Source organism: Hyla sarda, unplaced genomic scaffold (genome assembly GCF_029499605.1).
Source record: "Hyla sarda isolate aHylSar1 unplaced genomic scaffold, aHylSar1.hap1 scaffold_826, whole genome shotgun sequence".
Lineage (NCBI taxonomy): Eukaryota > Metazoa > Chordata > Amphibia > Anura > Hylidae > Hyla > Hyla sarda.
Genome location: NW_026610853.1, coordinates 53,733 through 78,125, shown reverse-complemented (window position 1 = coordinate 78,125; position 24,393 = coordinate 53,733). Strand labels below are relative to the sequence as shown.

Here is a 24,393-nt window from a genome sequence, read left to right as displayed (position 1 = left end):
CAGTGCCTAACGCACCAAAAACGACTTAGAGACGTCCGGCAAACCACGGACTTTGAACCAGAACGCAAAAGCCGACATCCGACGGCCAATCCCCGCCGGAGACACGTCCTCGCAAAACGGCCTACCAACATAATACAATAGGGCCGCCTCCCAATCTGCAGGGGCGCCCATAAACGACAACTGTCCCAGTAGCGTCTCCCAGTCCGACCACCAGCGTCGATAAGAAGCCCAAGTAGCCTGGCTTACTGACCGACAGACTAAAGCGAGCGCCAACTCTAAACCAGATGCCACAGCCATTCCGGACACGGAAGGCCGGTCACCTCGGCCTCCGGCGCCAGTTCCCGGAAACGGTCCCACTGTAAGCGAGAGAGAGCGTCAGCCACCGAATTATCCACCCCTGGCACATGCAACGCCACCACCTGAGAATTAAGCTCTAGCACCCTCAACACTAATTGCCTCAGCAACGTGACCACTGGCGGAGGACTCGCCGTCTGGTTGTTGATAGCCAAAACCACCCCCAGGTTGTCACAATGGAAGCACACATTCCTATTGCGAAACAGCTCCCCCCATACAAACACTGCAACCACGATCGGGAACAATTCCAGGAATGCAAGGTTCCTAGTCAGCCCAGTCTCCCGTCATACCTCCACACACCACTGACCCTGAAGGTAAGCCCCAAACCCGCAGGCCCCAGCCGCATAGGTATACAGATCCAGGTCAACGCTCGATACCGGCCTCCCCATCACCACAGAGCGCCCATTATACCGACCCAAAAAATCCTGCCACACCCTCAGGTCCTCACGCAACCCCACCGGCAACCGCACATAGTGATTAGGCCGAGAAACACCCACCGTGACCGCCGCGAGACGTCTGCAAAAAACCCTCCCCATAGGCATGATCCGGCACACAAAATTGAGACGCCCCAGCAAAGACTGGACCTCCCGCAGCTGCAGCTTCCGAACCCGACACGCCCTCGCCACCTCCTCCCTCAGATCGCCCAGCTTATCTTCTGGCAGCCGGCACTCCATGGCCACAGTGTCGATCACTATGCCCAAAAACTTCACCGACGTAGACGGGCCCTCAGTCTTGTCAGGCGCCAACGGAACGCCAAACCAGCCCGACACCCTCTCCATTTCCTGTAGTAAAATAGCACACACCCTAGACCCCGCCGGGCCCAAAATCAGGAAGTCATCAAGGTAGTGCAAAACCGAATCCAAACCCGACTCTACCCGCACCACCCACTCCAAAAAGGAGCTAAACTGCTCAAAAAACGCACATGAAACTGAGCAGCCCATGGGCAAACACATGTCTACAAAAAAACGCCCTCCCAAACAGCACCCCAATAACGCAAAACTGTCCGGGTGTACCGGCAACAGACGAAAAGCGGCCTCAATGTCCGTCTTGGCCAACAAGGCCCCCTGGCCGTACCTCCGGACCCACGCCAATGCCGCATCAAAAGAAGTATAAGTCACAGCACAGATAGCTGGGTCAATGCCGTCATTCACCGACCCTCCAGAAGGATGTGAAAGGTGGTGAAACAGGCGGAACTTATTAGGCCCACCAACGGAGGCGAGTCAAAAGGACCAGCCATCCGACCCAAAGACACCTCTTTCATCAGTTTCTCCTCCACCAAATCTGGCCGGACAAGAGCCGAGACCAAATTCCTAACCTCCCCATTCCCATCCAGAACCCCCTCAAAGGTGATACGGAATCCGTCCGTAAACCCCGCCCTCAAAAATTCCGCCGCCGCCCTATTTGGGTACTTGGCGAGGAAAGGCTCCATCCTTGCCACCTGCACCGGGGTCGCCCCTCTTCGCATCAACCTCCCCCAATTTGCCTTTACCTCGCCGGAAACAGCGCGACAGCCCGTGGCCACCCACTCCGCACCCGGAGCATTCGTGCTTAAAACGGCACTCTGCTCCGAACTTGCAATTCCCTTTATTGAATTGCCAGCAAACACCCTGACCCCGGCCCTGCACCTCCGGCGCTGTCCCGAAAGGACTGCAGGCCACCCCCACTGCGTGGAGCCGCCATAAGCCGCATCCACAGCCCTATGTCCTTATGGTCCCACCTCAAATCATGGCGCACCGCCATCCGCTGCCTAAACTGTTCATCGTACCAAAGCCACGCCGAACCCCCATACACCCAATACGCCTCCCCAACAGCGTCCAAATAACAAAAGAGACCAGAGCAATGCTCCGGCGACTTTTCTCCCACAACGCTGCCCAAAATAGCGAACGCCTGCGCTCCTCCTCCTCCTCAACCTTCTCCATACGCTTCGACTCATCCGGCCTAACCCTGTCCAGATTAAATTTTTCAAGCAGGAGTAGCGAAAAAATATCCACACACTCCCGCTTCCAAATCCTTTCCCGCACCTCAGCCTTAAGGTGCGCGCCCAAGGGGCCCTCGAAACACACGTACACCTCCCCCCGAGCAGAAGCAGCCAAACGAACCCCCCCACCGGATCCCGACGCCCCCACCACCGGGGGTGAGCTCGCCCGAGCAACCCCAGGACCCCGACTATATCCACCAGCCCCTTGGACAAAGTCGCTGCGCCCCACACAGGTACCGGCGACCCACCCGCAGACAACTCGCTACTGCGCAGCAACGCTTGCAACCCATCTACGAAATATTGCAAACCCTCCAACCCCCCCACCCCCCCTGAACCCGCAGCAGTGGAGACAGTGGTGTACTCACCCGACCTTACCGGCTCTGGACCAGCGGCCGTAACTCCAGCTGCGGGACGACTTCGGACATCACGGACTCGGCTACCATCGACGACAGGAGGCTGGACCCGAAGAACCCCCTCCGTGCGGAATGCAGCAACACCAGTCAAATCACCCCCAACAGCGGCATCATAGTAACATAGTAACATAGTTAGTACGTTCGAAAAAAGACATATGTCCATCAAGTTCAACCAGGGAATTAAGGGGTAGGGGTGTGGCGCGATATTGGGGAAGGGATGGGATTTTATATTTCTTCATAAGCATTAATGTTATTTTGTTCCAGGAATGTATCTAATCCTGTTTTAAAGCTGTTAATTTTTCCTGCTGTGACCAGTTCCTGAGGTAGACTGTTCCATAAGTTCACAGTTCTCATGGTAAAGAAGGCGTGTCGCCCCTTGAGACTAAAGTTTTTCTTCTCCAGACGGAGGGAGTGCCCCCTCGTCCTTTGGGGGGGTTTAACCTGGAACAGTTTTTCTCCATATTTTTTGTATGGGCCATTAATATTCTTATATACGTTTATCATATCCCCCCTTAAACGTCTCTTCTCAAGACTAAACAATTGTAACTCCTTTAATCGCTCCTCATAGCTAAGATGTTCTATGCCCCATATTAGTTTATTTGCGCGTCTCTGCACCCTTTCCAGCTCCACAGTGTCCCTTTTATGTACAGGCGACCAAAACTGAACAGCATACTCCAGGTGAGGCCTTACCAATGCTTTATAAAGGGGGAGTATTATGTCCCTGTCCCTTGAGTCCATGCCTCTTTTGATACATGACAATATCCTGCTGGCTTTGGAAGCAGCAGCCTGACATTGCATGCTATTCTGTAGTCTGTGATCTACAAGTACACCCAGATCCTTCTCTACCAGTGACTCTGCCAGTTTAATCCCCCCCTAAGACATATGACGCATGCAGGTTATTAGTACCCAGATGCATAACTTTACATTTATCCACATTGAACCTCATTTGCCAAGTGGATGCCCAGACACTTAGTCTATCCAAGTCATCTTGTAACTTATGCACATCCTCTATAGACCGTACCGTGCTACAAAGCTTGGTGTCATCTGCAAAGATAGAAACAGAGCTGTTAATACCATCCTCTATATCATTGATAAATAAATTAAACAACAGCGGTCCCAGTACTGAACCTTGGGGTACACCACTAATAACCGTGAACCAATCAGAGTACGAATTATTGACCACCACTCTCTGGGTACGATCCATGAGCCAGTGTTCAATCCAGTTACAAACTAAAATTTCCAAACCCAAAGACCTTAACTTACCTGTCAGACGTCTATGAGGGACAGTATCAAATGCTTTAGCAAAATCCAGAAACACTATATCCACAGCCATTCCTCTGTCAAGGCTTCTACTCACCTCTTCATAAAAGCAAATTAGATTGGTTTGACAACTTCTATCCTTAGTAAACCCATGCTGGCTATCACTTATAATACTATTATCCCCTATGTATTCCTGTATGTAATCCCTTATAAGTCCTTCAAACGTTACTCGGCTACCATGGATAGGAAGAGGGCGGGGGTAGCTATTTTGGTGTCTAGGTCCTGCCCATTACAAGTCTCTTCCTCTCTTCTTGATCCTAAGGGGAGGTATGTCATACTGGAGGGTTCCCTGGGCGGGGTCTCCCTTTTGCTTTGTAATGTCTATGCTCCTAACACTTCGCAAGTTCCTTTTCTGCGTAGGGTCCTTACTAAACTCCAGAGGTATCCCCCGTCAGCATGGTTAGTGGGTGGAGATTTTAACCTCATCTTTTCCCCCTCCTTGGACCACCATTCAGTCACCGGCGCTCCCCCTGTGCCTGCGCAGCTGCGTCTTGCCTCAATTTTTCGGCTCTCATCCGTAACTCCTCGCTCTACGATTTGTGGAGGATTGGCCACCCGACGGAGCGTCTTTTAGTTTTTATTCGCACCCACACAAGTTGCATACGCGTATTGACTTTTTTTTGGGGAATCTTCCGATGGTGCGCATGCTCTCTGATACCTCTCTGGATCCTATTTCTTGGTCTGACCACTGTCCAGTTCTCCTCTCTTTCTCCTCTTCCCCTTCCTCTCTGAGATCTTGTCATTGGAGATTGAATGACTCCCTCCTTAAAACGTTACCTTCCCGAGAGTCGATTCAGCGGTGTATTACTGACTACTTTGCCACTAATGAAGGCTCAGTGTCCTCGCAGGCTATCCTTTGGGAAGCTCACAAGTCTGTGATCCGCGGCCATTGCATTGCTTTGGGCGCTGGTCTTAAGCGTAATGCTCTGAGTCGCTCTCGGGAACTTCGATTGGAGATTGCTCGTCTGGAAGCTTGCTTGCTGTCTTCTCCTTCTGTTTCAACACTGAGGGGCTTGGTTGCGTCCCGGGCGCGATTGGGCGACCTGGCTCTACATAGAGTTGAGAGGCAATTGCTCTATGCCAAGCAACGCTTCTACGAGAAAGGCAATAAGGCTCACACAATGCTGGCGAGGCGTTTACGTGACCGGGCTGCTGCTCAATCCCCCTCTGCTTTGAAGGACCCTAATGGGGTTCTCCATTACCACCCTGCTGATATCTCCCGTCTTTTTGTTGACTATTACACTGGTCTTTACTCACTTCCTTCCCAGTTGCCGTCCGACCCGGGGGAGAGGGCAGCCACCTTAGACACCTATCTCTCTCGGTGTGGATTGCCTTCTCTTTCAGGTGCCGACCGGGATGTTCTAAATGCCCCTATTACGGGAGAGGAGGTCTTGGAGGTCCTTAAATCTCTCCCGACTGGTCGCTCTCCTGGGCCGGATGGTTTCCCATATCTGTATTATAAGACATTCTCCACTCTGCTGGTGCCTAAACTCATTTCTCTCTTCAATTCCTTTCTGGACGGGGAGGCGATTCCGCAGTCTTTCTTACACTCCCTTATCACCCTTATACCCAAGCCCGGCAAAGATCCTCACGATTGCTCCAGCTATCGGCCCATTGCCCTCCTTAACTCTGACCTTAAGCTTTTTTCTAAGGTATTGGCTGTTAGACTTTGCTCCTTCCTCCCGGCTCTCATTCATAAAGACCAGGTTGGATTTATCCCTTGTCGCCAAGGTGGAGACAACACAAGGAGGGTGGTGGACCTGATTGATTTGATCAATCGGAGATCTGAGCAGGCCTTAATTCTTAGTTTAGATGCTGAAAAAGCTTTCGATAGGCTGGGGTGGCCGTTTCTTTTTGCTACTTTACAAAAATTTGGGATTTCGGGGAAGTTTTTGACTGCACTGCGGGGTCCCTATTCCTCCCCTACAGCCTCACTCAAGCTTCCTCACTCGCCGTCTCCTATTTTTTCTTTATTTAATGGAACTCGTCAGGGTTGCCCGTTATCCCCCCTGATCTTTGCGCTATGTATTGAACCCTTAGCCGCTATGATCAGAGGTGATCCGGACATTACTGGTATTTCCTTACATGATAGGGAATTCAAGGTTTGTCTGTTTGCTGACGATGTTCTTCTTACACTTTCTTGCCCTCTACTGTCTCTTCCTTCTCTTTACAAGGTTTTGCATGACTATGGGGTGGTTTACGGCTATAAGGTTAACCTTGCTAAGTCGGAGGCCCTTCCTCTCAATCTCCCTTCTTCGTTTTCTGCTCTTCTACGCTCTGACTATTCTTTCCGGTGGTCTCCCTCTGCTATTAAGTACTTGGGGGTCTGGATCTCTTCTAACTATTCCTCACTTTATTCCACCAACTATCTTCCCCTCTTTCGGGAGCTCCGTGCTCTTATGGAAAAATGGCGCTCGCAATACATCTCTTTTTTTGGTCGCATTGCTGCGGTGAAAATGACTATCCTCCCGAAGCTTCTTTACTTTTTTGAGACCCTGCCGGTTCGGGTCCCACTGTCAGCCCTGCGCTCTCTACAGGCGGCTATTTTTCGATTTATTTGGGATGGGAAAAGACATCGGCTCCCGATGTCCGTGATGATGGCCGGGAGGGCGTTTGGTGGCTTGGCGGTCCCGGATGTGGTAAAGTACTATTGGGCTTCCCACTTGCGCCATCTAGCGGCGTGGTCTACCTATCATGCCTATAGCCGTTGGATGGAGCTAGAGAAGCTATGGTTAGCGCCTGTCCACCCTAACGCTCTCCTTTGGACTCTTCCTGCCTCTGCTCCTTCTCTCTCCCCTCTCCTGGGCCCTATGGCACTTTCCAGATATGTGTGGGGTTACTGCTCTGTCAAATTTAAACTACTGTCTCCCTCCTCCCCTCTTCGATCTTTCCTTTATCATCCTAGTTTTCCCCCCGGCCGGACTTCTCTTATGGTGGGGGAGTGGGGGTCTAGAGGCCTTTTTTGCTGGGCAGATGTGGTTGATCCCTTGTCGCGAACTCTCTTGCCTTTTTCTCAGTTGCAGTCTCGTTGGGATCTCCCCTCGTCTGAGCATTTTCATTATTTACAGCTACAGCATTTTATGTCCTCCACGCTCGGTTCCCTTGTGGTGTCCTTGCCTACAGGCTTTGAAAGGCTGTGTTGTGGTGGACCTCAGGCGAGGGGTCTTCTCTCCGATATTTACTCATTGCTTACCCGGCCTATGGGGGATGTCCAGGTATCCCACCGGTATATGTCTCGTTGGGAGGAAGCGCTTAATATGTCTATTACCCTTCCTCAGTGGAAAATAATATGGGAGAGGGCCTCTAGGGCATCCATATGTACTGCTTACAAGGAGACTCAATACAAACTGATTATGGGTTGGTACCATACCCCGGTTATTGAATAGACTGAATCCCAGTGTCCCCCCCCAGTGCTGGCGATGTGGGGTGGGTTTGGGTACGTTGTTTCATATTTTTTGGTCTTGCCCGCTCATCACGGGATATTGGGAGTTAGTGAGTCGCTTACTTTCGGATGTTTTTGGAGTATCGGTCCCTCCTAACCCTCAGGTCTATCTTTTGCACCTCTCGCACTCGGCTCTACCCAAGAGGTTGTTTAAACTGGCTATGCACATTTTTTTGGCGGCTAAGACCTTAGTTGCTAAATGCTGGAAGAGGACTCTTCCTCCCTCTGAGTCAGACCTACTCTCCCGTATTAGTGAAATACGCTCTCTAGAATACCTCACAGCCTCTCTGAATAATACTATCCCCACCTTCCTTTCAGTTTGGGAGCCGTGGGATCGTTTCTCTGACAGGCAACCTCCTTAAGGCGCTACCGAAAACTCTCCCTATCCCCCCCCCCCTTCCCTCCCTTCCTTCCTTCTCCCCTAATGTGTTTGTGCTTCGGTGTCTTTGTCTCCTTCTGTCTTCTGTTTGTCTTCTCTCTCGGTCCTTCATGTTGGAGAATTTTTCAGTTCTCTCCTTTGAGTAATTCACTATATGGCTTCTTATCTTCTGTATATTTGCTGGGTTGATGGTTTTTCTGCAGTCGGGGCTAATTGTCCCGATGTACAACTGTTTTATTTGTCCTGCTCTCTATATTGGATTGTTACTTACCCCTATTGTGATTGTGCTGGGCTGCGCCCCGGACTCTGATTTGCCTAAGTCTTAGCGGACTCCTGTTTTCTTTTGTGAAAATCTTTAATAAAAATTACAGTTGAAAAAAAAAAAATAAGTCCTTCAAACAATTTACCCACAATGTACGTTAAACTTACAGGTCTATAGTTTCCTGGGGAAGACCTAGAGCCCTTTTTGAAGATTGGCACCACATTCGCCTTGCGCCAGTCCCTTGGCACAATACCAGACACCAGAGATTCTCTAAATATCATGAACAGGGGTACAGATATTACTGAACTTACCTCTCTAAGAACTCTTGGGTGCAATCCATCTGGCCCTGGAGATTTGCTTACATTTATATTACTTAACTTACCTTGTACCATCTCTACATTAAGCCAGTTCAGTACATTACATGATGTGTTACCAGCACTGACCTGGCCAATGTCAGCTCCTTTTTCCATAGTGTATACAGAACTAAAGAACCCATTCAGTAGCTCCGCTTTCTCTTGATCGCCCGTGACAACCTCCCCATTATCATTATTAAGGGGTCCTACATACTATGTCCTTGATTTTTTTGTATTTATATATCTAAAAAAATATTTAGGATTAGTTTTGCTTTCTTTGGCCACCTGTCTCTCGTTTTGAATTTTTGCTGTTTTTATTACATTTTTACAGATTTTATTAAGCTCCTTGTACTATTTAAATGTTATAGCTGACCCATCAGATTTGAATTTTTTGAAGGCTATTTTTTTGTTGTTTATTGCTCTTTTAACATCATTTGTCAGCCATGTAGGATTTAGTTTTAATCGTTTATATTTGTTCCCCTTTGGTATATATTTAGCTGTATAGTTATTTAGAGTTGATTTAAAGATGTCCCATTTACCTTCTGTATCAGTATTTGAGAACACCTCCCCCCAGTCTATGTCCTGTAGTGCAGCCCTCAGCCCAGGGAAGTTTGCCTTTTTAAAGTTATATGTTTTTGCCTTCCCCGCCTGTCTTTGTTTTCTCCATTTTAAGTCAAAAGTAACTATATTGTGGTCGCTATTACCAAGGTTTTCCCGCACAGTTACATTACCAACCAGCTCTGCTTTGTTGGAAATGATCAGATTCAACAAGGCATCACTTCTTGTTGGGTCCTCCACAAACTGGCCCATAAAATTATCCTGCAATAAATTTAGGAATTGTCGCCCCTTTGTAGTTTTAGCCAACCCCGGACCCCAATCTATATCTGGATAGTTAAAATCTCCCATTATTACCACTGTACCTGCCCGGGCGGCCCTCTCTATTTGTTTATGCAGCCGACCTTCTATCTCTTCAGTGATATTAGGGGGTCTGTAGATTACACCAAATATTATTTTTTCAGTATTTCCCTCCTTTTGTACCCACAGTGATTCCACCTCCTCAGAATCATCACACACTATGGCATCGTTCACACTGACTTTCATACCACTTCTTACATACAGACAGACTCCACCACCTTTTCTGTTCATTCTATCCTTGCGAAACAATGTAAACCCCTGCAGATTGACAGCCCAGTCATGCGAGGAGTCCAGCCATGTCTCAGAGACCCCAACTATATCAATATGTTCCTCCAGTATCAAGGCCTCAAGCTCCCCCATTTTATTTGCTAGGCTTCTGGCATTTGTGAACATACACTTTACATTTCCATCCTTTATGTTATTGGGGTTAATGGGATTCAAGAGTGTAAGTTTTATTTTCCTATGAAGCCTATTCCTATTAACTATTCTAACCCCTCCCTCCGCTCCACCCCCAGGTACATTTATAATTCCCACCTCTCTATCTACACTATCTTCCCCCTCTTTGCTGTAGGTTCCCTCCCCCCAAGTCCCTAGTTTAAACACTCCTCCACCCTTCTAGCCATCTTCTCCCCAATCAAAGCTGCACCCTCCCCATTGAGGTGCAGCCCGTCCCTACGGTAGAGCCGGTAACCGACAGCGAAGTCAGCCCAGTTCTCCATGAACCCAAACCCTTCCTTCCTACACCAGCTTCTGAGCCACTTGTTTACCTCCCTGATTTCCCGCTGCCTCTCTGGTGCGGCTCGTGGTACAGGTAGTATTTCAGAAAACACTACCTTGGAGGTCCTTGCCTTAAGCTTGCCGCCTAAGTCCTTGGAATCATTTTTAAGGACACTCCACCTACCTCTTACTTTGTCATTGGTGCCAATATGTACCATGACTGCTGGGTCCTCTCCAGCCCCGCCCAGCAACCTGTCAACCCGGTCTGCGATGTGCCGAAGAACTCCGGCCCCCGCTAACCTCCGTGCCTGCGACCCCGAGGGGAAGCAGGGGATTGGCCAACGGGTCCAGGGCAACAGCAGGACCATCAGCCAGCAGCAGCTCATCACCGCTGGCATCGCTAGGGGCGGGGCTAATTTCATTCCCCCCGTACACTGCAGCTCCCCCTGCAGCAGCAGCAGCCTGCGACAATCTACTATGCCGCCTGCCCCCTCTAGAGGAGGAGATTGCAGGTGCAGCATGAATCAAGGCCTGGGTGACTGCCAGGCCCGCAGGAGCCCGCCCCCCCGACTGGGGGGCGGGGTCAGCTGGGGCACGTGTCGTCCTCCTCCCCCTGGCCTGCTCCCCCATCACCGTCACTCCCATGGAGCAGGCCGCCGCACCACGCTCCCGTTGCAGTGAGCGAGGCGCGCCGCCCGCACGCCCCGCGGTCCCCACTAGCGCAGCATCCGAACCGGCAGGCGTCCCCCCCGACAGCACACCGCTGGCCGCCACGGACCTCAGGCCAGCGGCAACGGCTGAAGGGCTCACCCGCCGGCGTCTAGCAGAGGGAGAGGCCGCAGGTGAAAGGCGCTCCGGAGGGCGAGAGCGCCGGCTGCTGGACCAGGGCCCGATCTCCCCCACCGACTGCGCCGCGAATCCCGGAAACTGCTCCGCGAACCACTGGGGCCCACGGAGCAGCGCCTCCTCCCTCACTCGCCTCAAGATCGCGTCCATGTCCTCCATCAGGTAGGGAGCTCTTCTCACGTTCCTCCTCGTGTCCCGACTGGCCCTAACTACCTGCCTACCTACTTATGACCCCTGTACCTAGCTCCTCCCTTTCCTCCTTGAACCTCCCGCTCTAACCCATTAACCCTTTCCTCGCTGCCTAATCCCCCTGTCATGTGCCCCTACAGTCCAATGCTTTCCCTTCCAGGGCATTCTGTTCTCCTCCACACTGGTCCCTGTGGTCCGGTCAGATGGTTCTGGACTGGGGCTGAATGGTTGCTTGAGGGATTTAGTGGCAGATTTTTTGGGGACTTCAGTTGTTGGATGACCTCTCTCTTCAGTGGCTGCTGATATTCATAGTGCAGAATTTACAGGTGTTACGTAAAAGGGGTACTCCGGGGGAAAACATTTTTTTTTTTTTTTAAATCAACTGGTGCCAGAAAGTTAAACAGATTTGTAAATTACTTCTTAAAAATCTTAATCCTTACAGTACTTATCAGCTGCCGTATGCTATAGAGGAAGTTGTATAGTTCTTTTCGGTCTGACTACAGTGCTCTCTGTGAGTAGGAGCAAATCTCCATAGTAAACTTCTCCTACTCCGGACAGTTCCTGACATGGACAGAGGTGTCAGCAGAGAGCACTGTGGTCAGACTGGAAAGAAATCCAAAAAGAAAATAACTTCCTCTGTAGATTACAGCAACTGATAAGTATTGGAAGGATTAAGATTTTTAAATAGAAATAATTTACAAATCTGGCAAATTTCCCCAACCTCAAGGTTAGTGTTTAACCACTTAAGGACCTAGGGCGTATGGATAAGCTTTGACGTCCTGGTACTTAAGGACCCAGGGCGTATCCATACGCCCGTGGGAATTTCAGTCCCCGCCGCGCGCCGGACGGGGACCGGGCCGGGGTGACTGCTGATATGAATCAGCAGGCACCCCGCACAAATGCCCAGTGGTGCATTTGTGATGACCCATCCCCCCCCCCCATCGGTGATCGGCGCAAATCGCAAGTTAATTCACACTTGCGATTTGCGCCGATTCCGGGTCATACGGGTCTATTGTGACCCGGTGACCCGAAATAGAAGGGAGATCGCGGTTGTCTAAGACACCCACGATCCCCCTGTAGGCATAGGAGTGGGGTGGCAGGGTTGCCACCCCTCCTATCCCTGCTATTGGTCTGCTATTGATCGTCAGAGGGGACGACCAATAGCAGACCGGGGGCGGGGGGGTTAACTTTCATTTTCCCCGTCTTGTCCACCCACAATAGGCGGGGCAGAACGGGGAACCAAAGGGGACCGGGCGCCGACGTCTACTTACCCGTCACTTGCTTCTGAAGAGGACGGCTCCCGGGATGGTATGGAAGCCGGTAAGTTGATCTGGAGGGCTACAGTCTGAGACTGTGGTCTCTAACTGTAGCCCTCCAGATGTTGCAAAACTACAACTCCCAGCATGCCCAGACAGCTGTTTGGGCATGCTGGAATATGTAGTTTTGCAACAGCTGGAGGGCTGCAGTTTGAGACCACTATACAGTGGTCTCTAAACTATATCCCTCCAGATCTTGCAAAACTACAACTCCTAGTATGCCCACATAGCTGTTTGTTGTCTGGGCATGCTGGGAGTTGTAGTTTTGAAACATCTGGAGGTCCACAGTTTGGAGATCACTGTGCAGTGGTCAAAAAACTGTAGCTCTCCAGATGTTGCAAAACTGCAATTCCCAGCATGCCCAGAAAGCAAACAGCTGTCTCGGCATGCTGGGAATTGTAGTTGGGTATCTCAAGCTGTTGCATAACTACATCTCCCAGCATGCCCTTCGGTGATTAGTACATGCTGGGAGTTGTAGTTTTGCAACAGCTGGAGGCACACTGGTTGGAAAATACTGAGTTAGGTAACATAACCTAACTGAAGGTTTTCCAACCAGTGTGCCTCCAGCTGTTGCAAAAGTACAACTCCCAGCATGCACGGTCTGTCAGTACATGCTGGGAGTTGTAGTTTTGAAACAGCTGGAGGTTTGCCCCCCATGTGAATGTACAGGGTACATTCACACGAACAGGTTTACAGTAAATTTCCTACTTAAAATTTTTCCCCGCAGCGCAAACTCCTAGCGGGAAATTAACCGTAACACGCCAGTGTGAATTTACCCTAAAAACACTACACTACACTAACACATAATAAAGGGTAAAACACTGCATATACACCCCCTTACACTGTCCCCCCCCCCCCCCCCCCCAATAAAAAATTAAAAACGTCTTGTACGGCAGGGTTTCCAAAATGGAGCCTCCAGCTGTTGCAAAACAACAGCTCCCAGCATTTCTGGACAGCCACTGACTGTCCAGGCATGCTGGGAGTTTAGCAAAAGCTGGAGGCACCCTGTTTAGGAATCACTGGCGTAGAATACCCCTATGTACACCCCTGTGCAATCCCTAATTTAGTCCTCAAATGCGCATGGCGCTCTCTCACTTCGGAGCCCTGTCGTATTTCAAGGAAACAGTTTAGGGCCACATATGGGGTATCTCCGTACTCGGGAGAAATTGCACTACAAATTTTTGGGGTCTTTTTTTCCCTTTACCGCTTGTGAAAAGGAAAAGTTGGGGGCTACACCAGCCTGTTAGTGTAAAAAAATAAAAATGTTTACACTAACATGCTTGTATTGCCCCATACTTTTTATTTCCACAAGCGGTAAAAGGAAAAAAAGACCCCCAAAATTTGTAATGCAATTTCTCCTGAGTAAGGAAATACCCCAGATGTGAGCGTAAAATGCTCTGCGGGCTCACAACAAGGCTCAGGAATGAGAGCGCACCATGTACATTTGAGGCCTAAATTGGTGATTTGCACAGGGGTGGCTGATTGTACAGCGGTTCTGACAAACGCAAAAAAAATAAAAATACCCATATGTGACCCCATTTTGGAAACTACACCCCTCACCGAACGTGACAAGGGGTATAATGAGCCTGAACACCCCACAGGTGTTTGATGAATTTTCATTAAAGTTGGAAGGGAAAATGAAAAAAAAAAAATTTTTTCACTAAAATGCTGGTGTTACCCTAAATTTTTCATTTTCACAAGGGTAAATAGGAAAAAAGCTTCCCCCAAATTTGTAACCCCATCTCTTCTGAGTAAGAACATAGCCCATATGTGAATTTAAAGTGCTCTGCGGTCGAACTACAATGCTCCGAAGAGAAGGAGCGCCATTGGGATTTTGTAGAGAAAATTTGTCCGGAATTGAAGGCCACATGTGTTTACAAAGCCCCCATAGTGCCAGAACAATGGACCCCTCGACACATGTGACCCCATTTTGGAAACTACACCCGCCACATAATGTAATAAGGGGTACATTGAGAATTTACCCCCACAGGTGTCTGACAGATTTTTGGAACAGTGGTCCGTAAAAATGAAAAATTAAATTTTTCATTTGCACAGCCCACTGTTCCAAAGATCTGTGGGGTGTAAATACTCACTGCACCCCTTATTAAATTCTGTGAGGGGTGTAGTTTCCAAAATGGGGTCACATGTGGGGGGGTCCACTGTTCTGGTACCACGGGGGGCTTTGTAAACGCACATGGCCCTGACCATTCCAAACTAATTCTCTTTCCAAAAGCTCAATGGCGCTCCTCCTCTTCTGAGCATTGTAGTTCGCCAGAACTTTCACAGAAAGAAAGCCGTTCACTGCGGCATCTTGGTCATTAGATCGGTCAGCCTGGTCCCAACCGGAGTGGTTGTGGTGCAAAACTATGCAGCTAGGAAAAAACCGCCAGTAAGTGCCCGCTGCATTCACCAGCACAGAAAGCCATATATGCCAGCAGAAAGCCGCCACATAAATGCTGCACGTGCTGTATGCCGCAACTATGCAAATATATCTAGCACATCCTGCAGCCTGTTCACACCTATTGTGAAAACATTCATTTCAGCTGGGATTACACTTGGCGTGTTTGTCATAAAAAACACCATGCTCGCTGCGGGCACATGTTAGGTTGGAATCAATAGGGTAATATGAAACACCAGACACTAATGGGGGTTTCTTCATCCTTTTATGGTGTTTTTAGGCTATCAAATCTGTGGGATGCCGAGAGCATGTTTTTTTTTGGGGGGGGGGGGGGGGGGGGGTATTTTCTCACAATTTTTTTTTTTAGAAATCCTTCAGTCAAATGATGAAAGAATCACATGACTTGTAAAGAGAAAGGCCAGAGGGAAAAAAAACACTAAAGAAAAAACACTTCCTATAATAATAATAATGATGATGATGATGATAATAATACACATTGGGACAGATGTATGAAAACCTGTGCAGAGGTCAAGTGGACCAGTTGCCCATAGCAACCAATCAGATCACCTCTTTCACTTTTCAGAGGCCTTTTTAAAAATGAAAGAAACTACCTGATTGGTTGCTATGGGCAACTGGTCCACTTTCCCTCTTCCCTGGTTTTGATAAATCTCTAAGACAACCCCTCCACCTTCCCCCCCCCCCCCCCCCCCCCCCCCCCCGCCCCAGTGCTTTTAGCAAAAATAACACAAAGATAACTGAGAAAAGAAATGAGGGGGAAGATTTTGATGTTTGTTTTTTTTTGCATAAAAAAAACAAAACATCAAACAAGAATTGTGTTTGTTCCTAGGCTTAGGCTGTGATTAAAAACAACATATAAATGGTGTTTTTCAAAGCCCACATTGCTTTATTTCTGGTGCTTTTTCCCCCCTTTCGACAGACGTCTGTCCAGCTATTGCAAAGCTACAACTCCCAGCATGCCCTGACAGCCAAAGGCTGAGAGTTGTAGTTTTGCAACAGGTGGGCAGCCACAAGGGATCGGTTTTGCAGTATGTCAATCTAGGGCCATGGTGTCTGATCTTGAACTGGCAGCAGGAGCCACGACCACTTTAAATCAATGGCTGCTGGGACGTCTGACTAGTGACATCCTTCGCTCCAGACCGCAACGTCAGGGACGTCACTCGTCAGACGTCCCGGCGGCCAGCGCTGCTCATTGAGCCTACCGGAGTAGCATTGATCTATGTAAGAAACCTATGGGCCCAGGCTGTTGGGGCCACCAAATGATATTACATATACAGAATGTCTGGTTAGGAGAAACAAATATAACGCACCCACAGGGAGTGGCGCCATTTTAATAAAATGTGTCAAAAACCTTAGATAACAGTCATACAGAATATATTAGAAAGCTTTTTTGATTTTCAGCCAATCAGAGAGCAGCACTACTGAAATAGAACTCCCAGGAGGTAACAGCGTGTCACACATGTGATGTCATAACCATTGTCCACCAAAGAGCAGCACTGAGCAGAAATAACACTGCTCCTGTTCATTCTCCATCAGTGAGGGGCCGGTGCTGGACACTGTGTAGGGACGTGGGAATGCAAAGTCATACACATGACTGTGACTGGTAAGTGTTACATTGTTGTGTCCAAAAGATCTTTAGTGCAGTTCCATGTGTATTTCTATGATAAACATGTAAATAATTTATCTTTTTTTTCTTATCTTAGATGCACTATCTCCAGGACATGGAGTAGCATTTCCGGACCTACAGCAAGACGTTGGATGAAGGCATAGCCCCAGAAATAACACTGGTCCTGTTCATCAGTGAGGGGCCGGTGCTGGACACTGTGTAGGGACACGGGAATGCAAAGTCATGCACATGACTGTGACTGGTAAGTGTTACATTGTTTTGTCCAAAAGGTCTTTATTGCAGTTCCATGTGTATTTCTATGATAAACATGTAAATAATCTATCTTTTTTTGTCCCCTATCTTAGATGCACTATTTCCAGGACATGGAGTAGCATTTCGGGACCTACAGCAAGACGTTGGATGAAGGCACAGGCCTAGGAATCATGCACATACACAGAAACATTTGCCCAAATTATAGAGGTAACCTCCTTTAATATGCCCAGAGGAAGGGCCATACAGTAGCCATGGATTCCCTACAGGTTTCCTCCCCTCTGGAGGTTTTTCCTGTCCTGAGTATTAGTTACTGTACGCTCTTTGTGAGTGATGGGAGGTTACAAAAAATCCCCTACACAAACATTTTAATAAATAATAAATAAAGTTCCCCTTTTTTTAAACTGTTCTTTGACTTGTTCGACTCATTTATTTATTTCTGTGTGTGAAAATAGAGTTAGCAAAACATGGATGACCAAAGCTGCTCTCCTGCACGATCTGCATAATGTGGTGCGGAGAGAGGCAACTGGTGCTGGGTGGTGCAGTTTATGAGGCAAACGTAGAACACCCAGCAAGTTCCATGCACAAGCCTTTTTCTGATGAATGGGACTCATGCAGGGAACTTGCTAGGGGTCATACGGTTGCAAAGGATCAACTTTTGGGTACATGAACTGTCCCTTAAAGGGGTATAGATATCTTATCCCCTATGTAAAGGATAGGGGATAAGATGTCTGATCAATGGGATCCTGCTGCTGGGACCCCAGCAATCTCCATGCAGCAACCAAAATTCTAAATATTATGTTTAGCTCACTGGTTCCTGTGGTGGGATTCGTGACATCATGTCACACCTTCTTGTGACATCACACCACCTCCCATAGACATAAATGGAAAGGGTGTGGCGTGAGGTCACGACCCGCACCACGAGAACCCAGAGTTCTAAATATATTATTTGGAACGCCGGGTGCTGCATGAAGATTGCGGGGGTCCCAGTGATCAGTCATCTTTTGTCCTATCCTTAAGGTAGGGGATAAGATATCTAGGGGCGGAGTACCACTTTAAGGAATAAGAGAGTGTAGGCATGCCTTACAAGCAGGTAGAAAAAGAACAGCTGGGAGAAATGACAGGACACAAAGCAATATTTGGCTGGGACCGATTTTGGGTGTGTTCTGGCCAATTAAAGGAAAACTATGGCAAAAATTAACTTATCCCCTATCCATGGTTTATGGGATAAGTAGCTGATCGTGGGGGGTCCCCCTGCAATACCTGGGATGAGACCCGTCGCTCAGTGAGAAGCGCTCGCTGCAGACGTCAAATCTCAATTTCCCTGGACCCCCCCCCCTTCCTTCATGTCCACCACAGACGCCCCCAGACTGCTGTCTCTTACAGAGTTTTATGCCCAGAAATGGTTGGCTACTCACTTTGTCAGTAGATTCTCATCCTAAATATGAAGACAATCGGGGAAATGTACCTGTGGAGAGGAAATGTTGTCCAGTTGCTCTTAGCAACCAATCAGATTACTTCTTTTATTTTTCAGAGGTCTTCTCAAGAATGAAAGAAGCAATCTGATTGGTTGCTATGGGCAACCTGATGAAAACATCTTTTTTTTCTTTAACAACTACAGTACTACAACTCCCATTGTAGTGTGTCTTTTCAACCTGTGCCTCCTCCAACCCTGACCCTTAGGGGGGCATAGACGGACAACACTGGGGGTTGTAGTACTTTCATTTTTACAGTTCCCCTATAACTCTGCAGCTTCGGTAGAAGTATGAGGCTCAGCCTTAGAGTCAGTGTATCTGGCTGCTCCAGTGTTCTTCTCTTTTACAGCCTGGACACTGTTCTCCTCCACACTGGTCCCTGTGGTCCGGTCAGATGGTTCTGGACTGGGGCTGAACGGTTGCTTGAGGGATTTAGTGGCAGATTTTTTTGGGACTTCAGTTGTTGGATGACCTCTCTTCAGTGGCTGCTGATATTCGTAGTGCAGAATTTACAGGTGTTACGTAAAAGGGGTACTACGGGGGAAAACATTATTTTATTTTAGTTTTTTTAAATCAACTGGTGCCAGAAAGTTAAACAGATTTGTAAATTACTTCTTAAAAATCTTAATCCTTACAGTACTTATCAGCTGCCGTATGCTACAGAGGAAGTTGTATAGTTCTTTTCGGTCTGACTACAGTGCTCTATGTGAGTAGGAGCAAATCTCCATAGTAAACTTCTCCTACTCTGGACAGTTCCTGACATGGACAGAGGTGTCAGCAGAGAGCACTTCCTGTGGAACACAGCAGCTGTTGGGTGTGTCTGACTTCCAGAGTTTTCCAGAGAGAGAGGATTGAAGCAGTGTTTCCTACAGCCTTTTCCCCAGGAGGGTGGCAGCTTCCTTGGGAGAGCCTCCTGCTATGGAGCCCCAGACTTCCACCCCTCGAACTAGGACGGCGGGGGGTGGGAGTGAGAGAGCTACGGCCGATTCCCAGGACAGGGTGAGAAGATCCAGCAGGCTCCGCAGTAATGTGGAGCCCACTCCCCCGTCCGTCGCTGGAAACCGCAAGGCGTCCGGTAAGAAGCTTATGGTTATGTCTTCGGGGACTGTGTCTGATACTATGGAACCCCAGCAATGGGGGGTGAAGGGTCCCAGGGAGTCGCTAGCTACTTTCGGTTCCCGCATGCAGGCAAATCTAGTAGAATATGAGTAGCTGGGAAAAAAGCTGAAAATCATAAGGGAAGACCTGAAGTTTGCTCGCTACCAAACAGATAACTCTGCCAAGGCCATGAGGGCAAGGTTCGCTGCCAGGGTGTGTCAGCTGAAGGCAGAGGAGCAGGAGGTGGTGAGAGCCCGAATGCTGATTGTAGAGGGTGCAGGCATGTTTAAAGAAAAATTAAAGAATGAAGACCGCTATAAAACCATGCGTACCCCTGTGAAGGAGGAAGAGGATAGTCAGGGGGAGGAAGAGTGCTTGTGTGTCACGGAGGAGAAGATGGAGGAAGGTGGTGAGGGAGATGGCGGCAGTGAGGGAGATGAGAGTGAGGGGGATGTGTGTGATACCCCGTATACCCCTAAGACCTCTGTCACCCCGAGTGCAGATTACATCAACCCTGCCCAAGTCGCCTTACCAGCCACCTCTGAGGAAAGTGACAGTAGTGATGGCGGTGACAGTGGACTGGTCTGTGGGGGGCTCCTGCGGGCCATAGTGATGCAGGAGTCACCCAACCGTCTGGAAAATTGCAGTTTTGGCCAGGACCTGGGCCCTGAGGGGAGGAAGAGGAAAAAAAAGAAGAAGAAAAAGGCTGAGGAGCAGATAAAGTTTGTTTTCTCTCCAATCCAGCAGTCTGGGCCACCTGAAAAGTTGATTCAGGCTGCTGGGCCTCCCACTCTGCCAGATCCCGCTTCTGCTGTGGAACGGGACCAGCACGGGGGGTACAGTGGTGCATCCAACATGGCCGCAGGTGCTACAGTCACGCGTCCTGCTGGTAGGGAAGAACAGGACGGGCTAATGGTGGGCAATAGTTATGCGGCAGTTTGCAAGGGGAGCGGTTCCCCGAGTATTGTGGGCAATGTTACTAGCCCTGCGGGGCACTTCCCTGAGAGGGGGGGGGGAGTGTCCAGGCGCCTGAGGTGTGTGGTGAGATCTTCTGCTCGGGGGGCGGTCCCCTGGGCGCTGCTAGTAGTGTCGGTGCTGCGGGGCACTCCCCTGAGAGAGGGGGGGGAGCGTCCAGGTGTCAGAACCTGCTGCTGAGCCCGTGCGGTTGGGCACAGTGTTTGGCGCGGACACTGCAGGGATCTCCCCTGTGAGAGAGGGGAGTCCCTGCACATCAGTGGCACGAGGAGGGGTGAAGTTGCGCCCGGAGGGGCAGCCTCAGCTTCGGGAGGTGATGTCGGCGGTAACATCTCGAATGGAGGAGGAGTCAGCGTCGCCGACAATGGCAGCCGCCGGTGACTTGAGAATGTACAAAAAGGCCAAGCTAAAGCATGTCCAGGCCAGCCCAGAGGTAGTGGGTGAAGCAGCTGCTGATCCCAAAAATACTGTCAATAAAAGCAATGTTAATACAAGGTGTTTGAAAGATGGGAGTGGTAGTGCTGTGGATGAGAGGGGTGTATGTGGCAGTGGTAGTGGTGCAAATGGGAGGAGTGGTAGTGGTGCAGATGGGAGGATTGGTAGTGGTGCAGATGGGAGGAGTGGAAGTGGTGCAGATGGGTGGAGTGGTAGTGGTGTAGATGGGAGCAGTGGTAGTGGTGTAGATGGGAGGAGTGGTAGTGTTGTGGATGGGAGGAGTGGTAGTGGTGTGAATGAGAGTTGTGATAGTGGAGTGAATGAGAGGAGTGGTAGTGGTGCAGATGGGAGGAGTGGTAGTGGAGTGATTGGGAGGAGTGGCAGTGAAGTGAATAAGAGTGGTGATAGTGGAGTGAAGAGGAGGGGTGGTAGTGGTGTGAATGAGAGGAGTGGTAGTGGTGCAGATGGGAGGAGTAGTGGTGTGAATGAGAGTAGTAGTAGTGGTGTGGATGGTAGGAATAAGAGTGGCTTTTGTGGCAGTACAGGTGGCCTAGGCGGGGATGTAAGGACGGTGTCTGGTCCGGCTGCCCCCCGCGGTCGTCAGGAGTTATGCAAGTGTGGCGGCTGGGGGTTCAGTAGGATCTTTACCTCCTGTATCTGGTGAAGGTCAGTTGCAACGGCGCCTCCTGGAGGCACTAAAGAGAGGAGAAAGGACGCTCCAGGTAGAGGGAAAGGAGATGGACCTGTCTTTTTTGGTGGAGAGACATGGTCTGGGAGCGTTCCGAGAGAGGAATGGGTAGGCCGTATGGTCCCTCCAGACACCCGGGCAGGAGGTAGATCGCAGGAATGTGGCCCGTTTGGTCTGGAAAGGCGAAGATGCGTGGTGGTGGTGGAGCTTCTTTTCCAGATGGGTTTCAGGGCTGGGGACATCTTTGACCTGATTCACCCCTTCGGCTCCTCCGAGTTTGACGTCAGCTTTGTTAGGCCGGAAGGACTAGATCTCTTTTGGTCTAATTATGAGCTGATGAAAAACGAGCCCGGATGGCGAGATTTCGCTGTAAAAGCGGTATCTCGCCAGAGTATGGTAAAGAAAGTGACCGTTTTGACCCGTAACGAGTCACTTTCTTGTTATGACAATATGACCTTGCTAGGCAGGTACGGGGAGGTGACGGACGTCCCCCGGAAGAACTTTGACGAGCACAATATATGGTCTGGGGCCTGGACGTTTTCCGTTCGTCTCAGGCGTTCAGGGAACACGGTCACCCACATCCCTTTGGCCGCCTTTCTGGGACGCGACAGGATTCAGATCTTCTACCAGGGGAAGCCGAGGCTGTGTCACAGGTGTGGTGACCAAAACCACTTTAGTGCCAACCGCACTCAGCAGATATGCGCCCTCTGCTGTGGGGTGGGTCCTCTGGCGGCCACCTGTGGGCAGATTCGGTGTAACTTGTGTGGTGACCTAGGTCACCCGTTCAGCCGGTGTCCACGCTTGTTCTCTAACACTGTGACCGCCCCGGCTGCGGAGAGCCTAACGGTTGCCCCAGCGGGGGAGGGGACTAGTGGAGGAGAGGGGGCACCAAAGCCAGTGAAGGAAAAACATAAGACCCCCTCTATGCGGAGGCGAGAGGAGAAGCGCAGGTTGGAGAGGGCCCTTGAGAATGCCCAGGTGCCAGGGGTGGCTCGGGGTCCCACTCCAGACACTGGCTCAGAAGGAGGTCAGAATAACTCTGAGGCTTTGGGTGGGGCCGAACTGGATGAGGAGATAGGGAGACTGCGTAGGGAAGAAGGTCAAGATGCTCCTTCCTCCAGTCATGCCTCTGAATCCGAAACTGTGGATGAGCAGGAGAAGGAGGGGCAGACAGTAAATGGTGGCCAGGAAAAGAAGAAGAGGAGGAAGAAGAAGGATAAGAGTAAGGCTGCGCCGTCCTCCTCTTCAGTTGTAGCCTCAGACCATAGAAGGAACAACTCAGTCTCTGACCCTCTGATCGTCCTTTCAAATCGATATGAGGCCCTTGGGGATACCATCTCCCCTCCTCTTCTCGAGGGTCCGGAGGCAGTGCGGCCTCCAGGAGGTGCCGAGCCTCCTTCCTCTGGGGCAGTTTCCTCAGGGGCTGAGGTAACACCAGATGCTGGAGGTAAAGATCCTAGGATGGATATATCCCTGAGTTTAAAAAGAGGCATAGGGTCTTCCTCCGATTCAGATGGGGGTGGAGGGAAGGAGAGGAAGAAGGTTTAAGGGGTGAGGCCATCTAACTCAATCACGTTGGCATCCATTAACTGTGCCAGCATAAAATCAGATACGGCTAGATTCGCAGCCTTTGATTTTCTCGGCCGTGTTGAAGCTGACATTTTCTTTTTACAATAGACCAGGTTGTCAGATCTAGCCTCCCTGGTAAAAGCCAGAAGAGAGTGGAGGCGCGGTCCCTCCCACTGGTCTCTTGCGGCTGAGCCGTATAGTGGGGTGGCGGTCCTTTTTACTGCTCCTGTTGAATGCAGACGGGTTATTGAGTTAGAAATGGGGAGGTGCCTGATCTTAGATGTCTTCATGAAGGGACAAGAGCTCCGGCTCATTAACATCTACGCCCCGCAAACTAAGCGGGGCCGTAAAGATCTCTTTATGAGGATTAAGCCCTTTCTTTTTACGAGTCGGCAAGTGATCTTTGGAGGGGACTTCAATAATGTCACGAGGTCTCAAGATAGGAGAGGCTCCAATGGTCCGCTGACTTGCGATAGTGTTGCACTGATTAGCATAGCTAGAGAAGCTCGCCTAGAGGACGCCCACATCCGGAGCCCCTCAGGCCACACGGGTTTCCCCTATCATCAAGGTAGTCGCAGGTCTAGGATAGATAGGTTTTATTTAAAGGAGGAAGCCGTAGCTTCCGCAGTGTCCATGGTTGAGGTGGAGTTCTCCGACCACTGTATGATTTTGTTTTCCCTGAATGTTTCAGAGACCCCCCCGGATGGGAAAAGGTTATTGGAAGCTGAATTTGTCCCTCCTGGAGGAAGCGGAGATAAGACAGTCCTTTGAGGATTTTCTTCAGAGTCAGGTACCTTTACTGGGCCTATGTAGTAGTAAGTCAGAGTGGTGGGAGATATTGAAGAAGCGGGTTGAGGGGTTCTTCCGCCAGCTCTCGAGCCTCAGGTCCCTGAACAGGTATCGCCTGTATCAGGGTCTGAGTAGGAAACTCGAGCTTCTTGTCTCGACTGGAGGTAGCCGTGAGGATATCTCCAGAGTGAAATCCTTGCTGATGGGGTGTCAGTACGATAGGCACGCATCTTTGGTTTTTGAGAGGGATTTCGGGAAGTACCGCTCGCCCGACCCTTACACAAACTGTAAGATGTCAGTGAGTAGTAAAGTCATTTCAGGACTGATTGATAGTACAGGATCTCTGAATCGGTCCAGATCAGGGATCTTGGAGGTCGTCAGATCCTTCTACTCGCACCTCTTGGGAAGGAAGGATCTAGATCAAGACAAGATGTCGGCTTTCCTGGCTGAAACCATTCCTGAGCCAGGGGTAGACCCCTCTCTTGATGTTTTGGCAGAAGAAATCAGGGAAGAGGAAGTGAGACTGGCGATCGAGGGGCTCGCCCCTAAGAAGTCGCCAGGTCCGGATGGCTTAACATCCGAGTGGTA

The 24,393-nt window shown here is 49.8% G+C and overlaps 1 long non-coding RNA gene across 1 annotated transcript; it reads left to right on the top strand.

Moving 5' to 3' along the window:
* The first annotated feature begins 16,391 nt into the window (after positions 1-16,391).
* LOC130347224 (uncharacterized) lies at positions 16,392-17,122 on the top strand. Its single transcript, XR_008885193.1, has 3 exons — positions 16,392-16,503; positions 16,604-16,768; positions 16,872-17,122. It is a non-coding gene; the product is annotated as an uncharacterized LOC130347224 (long non-coding RNA).
* Positions 17,123-24,393: the final 7,271 nt, after the last annotated feature.